The following is an 8,739-nucleotide window of genomic DNA, read 5'->3' on the forward strand; positions in this document are numbered from 1 at the left end:
TTGGACTCTATCTGCTTGTCTCAGAGGAAACACCAACGGTTCTCTGGGCTGTCTCTTGTGCCTGGGAAGACCAGGGAGGCCTTCGCTGCCTCTGGGGAAATCTCAAGAGAATATTTCTCCCATTTGATTCCAGGCATTCCTGAAGTAGAGATTTTTAATTAGGCTTAGAGGATCATTTATACAAGGTTCTTTCTCTTTGGAACCTGATGGTTTAACATCTGCTTTCGGGCAAAGGCTATGTATATATATACACACACACACACACATATATATGTGTATATATATATATACACACATATATGTATATATACATATATATACACACACACATATGTATATATACATATATATATACACACACACATATATGTATATATACATATACACACACACACACACACACACACACATATATATATATATATATATATATATATATATATATATAGACTTTATTTCTTTCCATTAACAGTTGTTTACCATGCAAAGTCCCCATGTATAAACAGGATGGGTGTTAATAATGCTGCAGAAGTTGTTGTGGAAAACCATCTGGCCTCAGGCCTCTGTGTATAACATGCTAGGACACACAGTAGAGTTACTCAGCCAGGTGCCAGCAGGATGCAGGGGAGTCAAGGCACCCCACCCGCCTCTGCCTTGCCTGTTCAAAAGGTTTCTCTGTTTCCTTACTTTTGAGATGTGGGGTGGTAAATATGAGAGCTTACTGAGATGTCAGCTATGGGAAGCTAGATTCTGGGTAATGCTGCAGTGTAGTATTCCAGACTTGAAGCCCTTAAAATAATTAGACGTATAAGTACTTGAAAGGCTGAACAGCGACAACGATGAGCTGAAGAAAGACTGAAACAAGACGTGACAAGCCTCATACAAATTATTCATAATTGCATTCTGATTCATAACAGGAGTTAAAGCAGCCTGTAAGCCCCACACTGCAGCTGGTTATATGAGAGCACTGGTCTGTTGATTTGCTCCCTCCAGTGAGGACAGGCCAGATGGAGAGGCCTTTGGGAGGGAGATCACTGTAGATAAAAATGATCCTTCCAGGCCAAATGGTCTTTTGGCTGAAAGTCTCAGAGATTTGGTAACCACAATTGGACTATAACCAAGGAAAAGACTGAGGAAATTCTCAGCCATAGGCCACCTGGGTAGACTTTTGGGGAGTGGTGGCCCCTTCTCCACCTTTGCCCACACACTGCAGATTATCTCTGGAAAACGTCCCACAGTCCAATCTTTCTCAGGGTGATGAACTGTCTACTTCAAAATTACCTAGACTACTCATTAAAATGCACATTTCAGGTCTCCCCCCAGACCCCGTCATTCAGAAACTGTGTCAGTACAGCTGGGGAATCTTCTCTTCTCGAAAATGTTCCAGATGATCTTTATACTTAAAAGTTCGAAAACCACTGCTGAAGCCTGATAGGCAGATACTTTCTTGGGCTCTGGCATCATTTAACCTTTTCTTTAACTCAGGATGAGAAGGATCTGTTATGTCCCAGATTGGACATAGATGGGCAAGAACTTGATGCATCTCAGTAGGCTTATCCAGTGGTTAGAAAGATGAATGAGCAGGTGTTTCCTAAGCATTCTGTCATAGAAGAGGTGCTCAACGTTTGCTGTGTTTGTTGGTTTGTTGTGATGTTACCGGTGAAGGATACTCAGGTCATATGGTAGGTTCTTGCCCTCCAAAAGCTTTCACTTTGGTTGAGAAGTTAAGGCCAACACCGACGAAACATCTGCAAATCCTGTGAAGTAATAGATAATTTAGTACAAGATTGCCTGGTATAAAAAGTTATAGGTTAGATAAAAAACAGGCTGGCATAGTCAGAGGAAGCCTCATAGGGGAGATGGGATGTAAGCTGGATTGTGAAGAATTGGTAGATTTGGGGCCTGAAAAAGAAGGCAGGAAGTTCCTGGCAAGAGGAACATGATGGCTGGAGGCCCAGAGGTAGAGGAGGGCTGGGGGGTGGATGGCCCAGTAGGAAGATCAGAGTGGCTTCAGGGAAGGGATGTGTTAGGAAGTAAGTGGGATGGCTGATCACAAAGGTCCTGAGAAGCCAAGTAAAGGAATGTAGATAAGAAAAGGGAGTGGAAGCTATTGAAAGCTGTTGAGGAGCAAAGATAACACAATTTCATGGGCCCAGCAGGGTCAGGAGAGGTGTTATTGTTTTGGTGGTTCCCAAAGCTGGGCATCACTTACATGCTAGTGGGGAAAATGGTGAGGAGTCAGATACATCTGGGGAGACTCAGTCTAGAGTCTGCGTGTCAGATATACGGTCTGGGGCAGATGAGGCAACACAGGGCAGTTCTGGGTCTGGCAGGGAGAGGGGTCAGTCGAAGATGGCTGGAGCCAGATAGAGAGTTGAGTCGAGGTCACGGGCTGTGGAATCTACAGTAGAGAGGGCCAGGGCTTCCCAGGCCAGGCAGGAGGCCAAAACAGACATTGAAACTAGCAAATAAGGAAAGACTTGGCACAGCAGAATCTGTGGAATTAGTCTGGTTATCCACGGTGAAACAAGGCTCATGGGATCTGTTCTTGGGAGACCCTAACAAAAAAATCAGTATTGTGCTTTAAAGGGCCATCCCACATTGCATGCGCATGGGCTGGAGCCAAGCTCCACCCAGCTGTGAGTTATAGTTAAGATTGGCTTTCCTCTGTGTGGCATGCTGGCAGGACCATTCTGGAGTCTGCCCAGAGCTACAAGTATAAAGGGGTACTAGACCATAGGCATATATGGCTGATTTCTAGGAAGTCCTGATTCCCCCTTTTCTGGTGATGCTCCTCAATCAGCAAACCTGTACTTTGAGGAAATTCACATCACAGAAGCAGAGAATGTCCAAATACTAAGGGAGATTTTAGATTATAGCTCAGGGACACCAAAGAGATTTTTTTCTCCTGTGCTAACTCCAGTTACATGACAGTGGCTGCCCAGAGTGCTGGGTCTAGTGTGGGTTTTGTGGGAAAGAATAGACTGATTGATCAGGGATGTTTGCCATGGGTATGGGAGGAGTGGGTAAATATTGTCACCAGTGCCACCTATTTGCCATGTCTGACCTCCTCTGTGGGGATCCAGAAGCCCGAGGATGTTAAATATGTGACCCACAGCAGTTCTAGGACTGGGCCTGTGGTCCTCTGACTCCCAGGCCTAGTGTTTTTCCTCTGGATCACACAGCCTTCCTACCCTCCTACTCACCATGGGGCTGTCACACTGACTTCATTTTCCCAGTCCCACCCTTGGCTTTTACTAGACTGTGTTAGGAACTTGGCCATAGAACTAATTTGCACAATGGCTAAACTTGTTTTACATGTGATCAGAACTCTTGGGGAAGGATTCTAGGAAGAGGAATTACAGATTGATTCAGAATTCCCGAGTACTGGGAAATGCAAGTAGGAAGGGGGATGGCAAGAGCTGACTGAAAGAAGCAGGGTGAATGAGGAAGCAGCCGTGGATTGCCATGACTTTCATGGCATTGAAGTTGGTGGGTGAGAGGTGGGCATGTGGTGGGAAGGAGAGAACCCTATGCTTATGGAACAACCGCTGTGAGAGGTAAGGTGGTCCTAGAGGGCACGTGGGCAGTGGCCCTGCTCACATAATGTAGCACACAGTGAATGTTAGAACAAAGAAAAGCCTACTGTGCTTATAGTGTTTGGTCCTCACAGCCAGTCTGGCTGTGGATCTGATTAGCCCACATTTTACAGAAATAGGAAGTGAGTTGGGTCTCTGAATGGTTAAGGAATTCAAACACTTCAGTAAGAGGCTGATCATATTACAGATTCCAAATCCCGTCTCTTTCCCCTGGTAGGGAGAATGCCTTCTTAGGGAACCTAGTATTTCAGAGAGATAGCCAAGGGTTATCTCGTTCTGCTTATTAGCCTTCTCTCGGATGAAAAACTGTCTACTTCCAGTGTATGACACATAAATCCAACCTTATTCCTAATTCCTAGGGTAGAGGTCAGCTCTGTGTGTTGTTTGCTTTTGAGTTGTGTGCATGTTTTATTGAGGAATTAACTTCAGAGGAAAGGGGTATGTTTGGAACTTTATAACTGCATCTGTCACTTCTCTTCGTCAACCTCTTCTCCTCTCCCCTACCCTGCTTTTTGCTAAGAGAATCAGGGATAAACTGCTTAAATAAATGTGCAGCCTGCTGAGTCCAGACTACCCTCAATTGCTTGTGGTATTTTGAGACATAAAATGTTGTTATTTGAAGCTGTTCAAAGAGGCTTCCAGCACATGCCCGGGCAGGGCCTCAGGGTGGGCAGAGCTCAGCTCAAATGCTGGCTCCACCAGGCTAATAACAGGGTAACATGGCTCCTGTCTTACGACCAGCCTCAGAAATTAAACCTGCACTTCTGGGGCCTGGCTGGAAACCAGCCCTCCTTCCCCTGCCAATGAGGAGCTGTTTCCCCCGGGACTATCTACAGAGATAGTGTGGCCACTCTTGGGCATTAAAAGCAAACTGACTGGTTTAAGCCATCTATTGCTGTTAGTGTTGGCTGCTGCAAGTGAGGCCAGAGCCTGGAGGAGGCTGGTGAAGGGTTGCCCACCTTCTCTCTTCAGTCCCACCATTACCCTACAGTAGCCCTATAGTAGTCCCTCCCCTCCTTATCTGTGGTTTTGCTTTCCACAGTTTCAGTTACCCGCGGTTGACCGCAGTATGGAAGTAGGTGATCCTCCTCCGACGTATCATTGGAAGGCCATAAGTAGCCTAACGCAATGTCACAATGGCTGTGTCATTCACCTCGCTTCATCTCAGCACATAGGTATTTCATCATCTCACATCATCACAGAGAGAAGGAGGCTGAGTATAGGACAATAAGATAATTTTGGAGAGAGAGACCACATTCACATAACTTTTATTATAGTGTATCATTGTAATTGTTCTAGTGTATTATTAATTTTGTTATGTTTATTTATTTTAGAGAGAGAGAGAGAGCGAGCACGAGTGGGGGAGGGGCAGAGAGAGAGGGAGATGCAGAATCTAAAGCAGGCTCCAGGCTCTGAGCTGTTGGCACAGAGCCCAACTCGGGGCCCAAACTCCCGAACCATGAGGGCATGGCCTGAGCCAAAGTCAGATGCTTAACCCACTGAGCCACCCAGGCGCCCCTGCTAGTTTGTTATTATTATTAACATTGTTCATCTCTTTGCCTGTTTTATAAATTCAGTTTTGTTATACATGTACAGGAAAAACCATAGGGTTCAATGCTATCCATGGTTTCAGGCATCCATGGGGGGGGGGGAAGCGGTCTTAGAACATATTCCCACAGACAGGCAGTGAGACCACTGTATGTGATTTACTCTAATAGTCCTACAAGCACACTAGGGAGCATGGAGGGTTCATCAAGCTCATTTAATACCAGAAAACCAGGACACAAACTTATTAAGGCTTAAGGTTACATTGAAACCCTAACATTTGTGTTTTGCTTTTGTTTTTTGTTTTTAAATTTTATTTTATTTTATTTTCCAGTTTTACTAAGATATAGTCGACATATAACATTGTATAAGTTCAAGGTGTGCCACATAATGATTTGATATATGTATATACTGCAAAAATGATCACCACATTAGGTTTAATTAACAGCCATCACCTCACATAGTTACATAATTTTTTTTTTATTGTTGAGATAAAAACTTTTAAGATCTGCTCTCTTAGCAACTTTCAAGTATACAATACACTATTATTAATTCTCGTCACAGTGCTGTACATGATATCCCCGTGATTTATTTATTTTATAACTGGAAGTTTGTACCTTTTGATTCCCTTTACCCATTTTGCCTACCTTCTGGAACCCTGACCTTTGGCAACCACCAATCTGTTCTCTGTTTCTAGTTCAGTTTTTTTTAGCTTCCACATAGATGTGAGATCATATAGTATTTGTCTTTCTCTGTCTGAGTTATTTTGCTAAAACCCTAACATTTAAAAATGGAAACCCAGCTTCTACATATCTGTAGAAATGATCATTTATGTGAATTAAAAATAATCAGATTCTATTTTAATTACACTGCTCCTTTCTGAAAAGAGATAATTATAATGCAGATGAAAAAAATCTCAATACTTCCCTGTTTTTAGAGCACCTGGGTGGCTCAGCTGGTTAAGTGTCCTACTTCGGCTCAGGTAATGATCTCACAGTTCATGAGTTTAAGCCCCGTGTAGGGCTCTGTGCTGACAGCTCAGAGCCTGGAGCCTGCTTAGGATTCTGTGTCTCCTTCTCTCTCTGCCCCTCCCCTGCTCATGCTCTCTCTTTCTCTCTCTCGCTCTCAAAAATAAATAAACATTAAAAAAATACTTCCATGCTTTATTTTTTTGGAGAAGAGAGCAAACTGAAATCAACCAAAAAACACTTAACCACATGATATGTCAACAAGTTTCTACTGTTTTGCTTAGAAGACTCTCCAAGTGTTACATAGTTTCATTTTTAAACCACTGAACCCAGAGTCCTTTGCTATTAGATTTTAAGAAATTTCATATATACATTTATGAAAAAATAGGTACTTGGTGAAAACTTGGAAATTGCTCTAAAAACAGAAAACAAAAGTCATCCTCTAGTGGAAATTAGAAGTAACAGTTTGCATTGCTATAGCTTCATTCTGTTTTTCTATGCCTACGTAATTTTCTTTGAACAAAATTAACACTTTGCTCAATACACTCTGGAGTCCTCATTTTTTTCACTCCACATCACCTCAACCTATTCCTGTAACATTAAGATGAGAATACATTATTTATAATGGCTGCACAATATTTCACCATTCTCTTCTTGAATTTTTTTTACATTTAGCTGCTAGGACAGCGCTCTCTCTTTCTCTCTCTCTCTCTCTCTCTCTCTCTCTCGGTTCTCCACTTTAGAATCTTCTAAATTTCTGCAGAACCTCTCCAATTTCTTTAAAAAAATTTTTTTTAATGGTTATATTTATTTTTGAGACAGAGAGAGACAGAGCATGAGCGTGGGAGGGGCAGAGAGAGAGGGAGACACAGAATCCGAACGAGGCTCCAGGCTCTGAGCTATCAGCACAGAGCCTGACGTGGAGCTCGAACTTGTCAACCAAGAGATCATGAACTGAGCCGAAGTTGGACACTCAACCAACTGAGCCACCCAGGCGCTCTGAACCTCTCCAGTATCTAACAGTGGGAAGTGCCCCAGAGTTCAGTCCTAAGGCTTCAGGCTGCCTCTCTTCTCCAGCTGTACTCTCGTGCCCAGTGATCCCATCCATTACCGTGGCCTCAAATACCATGCGTGTACTGCCAGCTCCCCAGTTCTATCTTTAGAGCTGAACATAAGTACAACTGCCTTTCGGCCATCTCTGTGGCATCTCTATGACTCATGAAGGTATTGAACTAAGTAGGTCTAAAGCTAAACTCTAATGAACCTGCACCCCAGGTCCCAATCTTAGCAAGGTCTCCATCCTTGACCTACGGCGGGCCTCCAACTTGGTCTGATGTTTTCTTTGACTCATTTATATCACACATCCAGCCCTTCAGCAAAACCTACCAGCTCTTCCCTTCAAGAATGTTTAGAATCTGGGGCACCTGGGTGGCGCAGTCGGTTAAGCGTCCGACTTCAGCCAGGTCACGATCTCGCGGTCCGTGAGTTAGAGCCCCGCGTCAGGCTCTGGGCTGATGGCTCGGAGCCTGGAGCCTGTTTCCGATTCTGTGTCTCCCTCTCTCTCTGCCCCTCCCCCGTTCATGCTCTGTCTCTCTCTGTCCCAAAAATAAATAAACGTTGAAAAAAAAATTAAAAAAAAAAAAAAAAAAAAGAATGTTTAGAATCAGAACTCACCTTTCATCTCATCTTCATTGCAACCACCCTGGCCCAAACCACCTTCATCCCCTGGTTGGATGATTTCAAAAGCTACCGAATGGGTCTTCCTCCTGATTCTTTTCTGGACCCTGACAGTTGATGTTCAACACAGTAATCAGATACTGTCATCGGTCTGTTCAAAAGCCTCGGAAGGGGTATTCCAAACTCACTGCTAGTAAAAGCTGCCACAAACCATCAGTGCTTCTACCCCCACCCCTCTGGCCCACGTCCACCCTGCTCCAGCCACACAGGTGTCCAGTTTGCTCTCCCTTTGGAGCTTTGCCTGGGTGTATCCTAACCTGATAGGTTCTTCCCCACAGACAGCTGCCTGTCTTGTTCCTCCTTGCTTCTGGTATTTCTGGTCAAATACCATCTTACCTTTGACAGTTCTCCCTGAACTATATGAAGAGCTGTCTTCCCACCCAATACTTCCTCTCCACACTCGTGTTTTTATTATTCTCCATATTACTTTCTCTATGGAGCATATGTATTAGTTTCCTACGGCTGCCATAACAAAGTACCACAAATAGGGTAGCTTGAAACTACGTAAGTTTATTCTCTCCCGCTTCTGGAGGCTTGAAGTCTGGAATCAAGGTGCTGGGAGGGTTGGTTCCTTCTGAGGGTTCTGAGATTCTGTTCCGTGCCTCTGTCCTGGCTTCTGGTGATGGCTGGCAACCCTTGGCATTCCATGGATGTAGATGCACCACTCAGTCTCTGCCTCCATCTTTACATGGCTGCCTTCCCGCCGTGTCTCTTTCCTACTTCATAAAATGCTACCAGTCATACTAGCTGAAGGTTCACCCTATTCCATTTGACCTCAGTTAATTTAATGAATCCATGTACAATTATCCTTGTTTCCAAATAAGGTCACATTCTGAGTTAGGACTTTAACACATGTTTTCTTGGGGACACAAAACAGCCCATAGCAGCAT

The 8,739-nt window shown here is 44.0% G+C and overlaps 1 long non-coding RNA gene across 1 annotated transcript; it reads right to left on the minus strand.

Moving 5' to 3' along the window:
- Nucleotides 1-868: 868 nt before the first annotated feature.
- On the minus strand, nucleotides 869-8,427 carry LOC123582290. The gene is made up of 2 exons (XR_006704297.1): nucleotides 8,354-8,427; nucleotides 869-1,757 (listed from the first exon to the last, which is right to left on the minus strand). It is a non-coding gene; the product is annotated as an uncharacterized LOC123582290 (long non-coding RNA).
- Nucleotides 8,428-8,739: the final 312 nt, after the last annotated feature.

This window comes from Leopardus geoffroyi, chromosome B3 (assembly GCF_018350155.1).
Source record: "Leopardus geoffroyi isolate Oge1 chromosome B3, O.geoffroyi_Oge1_pat1.0, whole genome shotgun sequence".
NCBI classification, from domain to species: Eukaryota; Metazoa; Chordata; class Mammalia; order Carnivora; family Felidae; genus Leopardus; species Leopardus geoffroyi.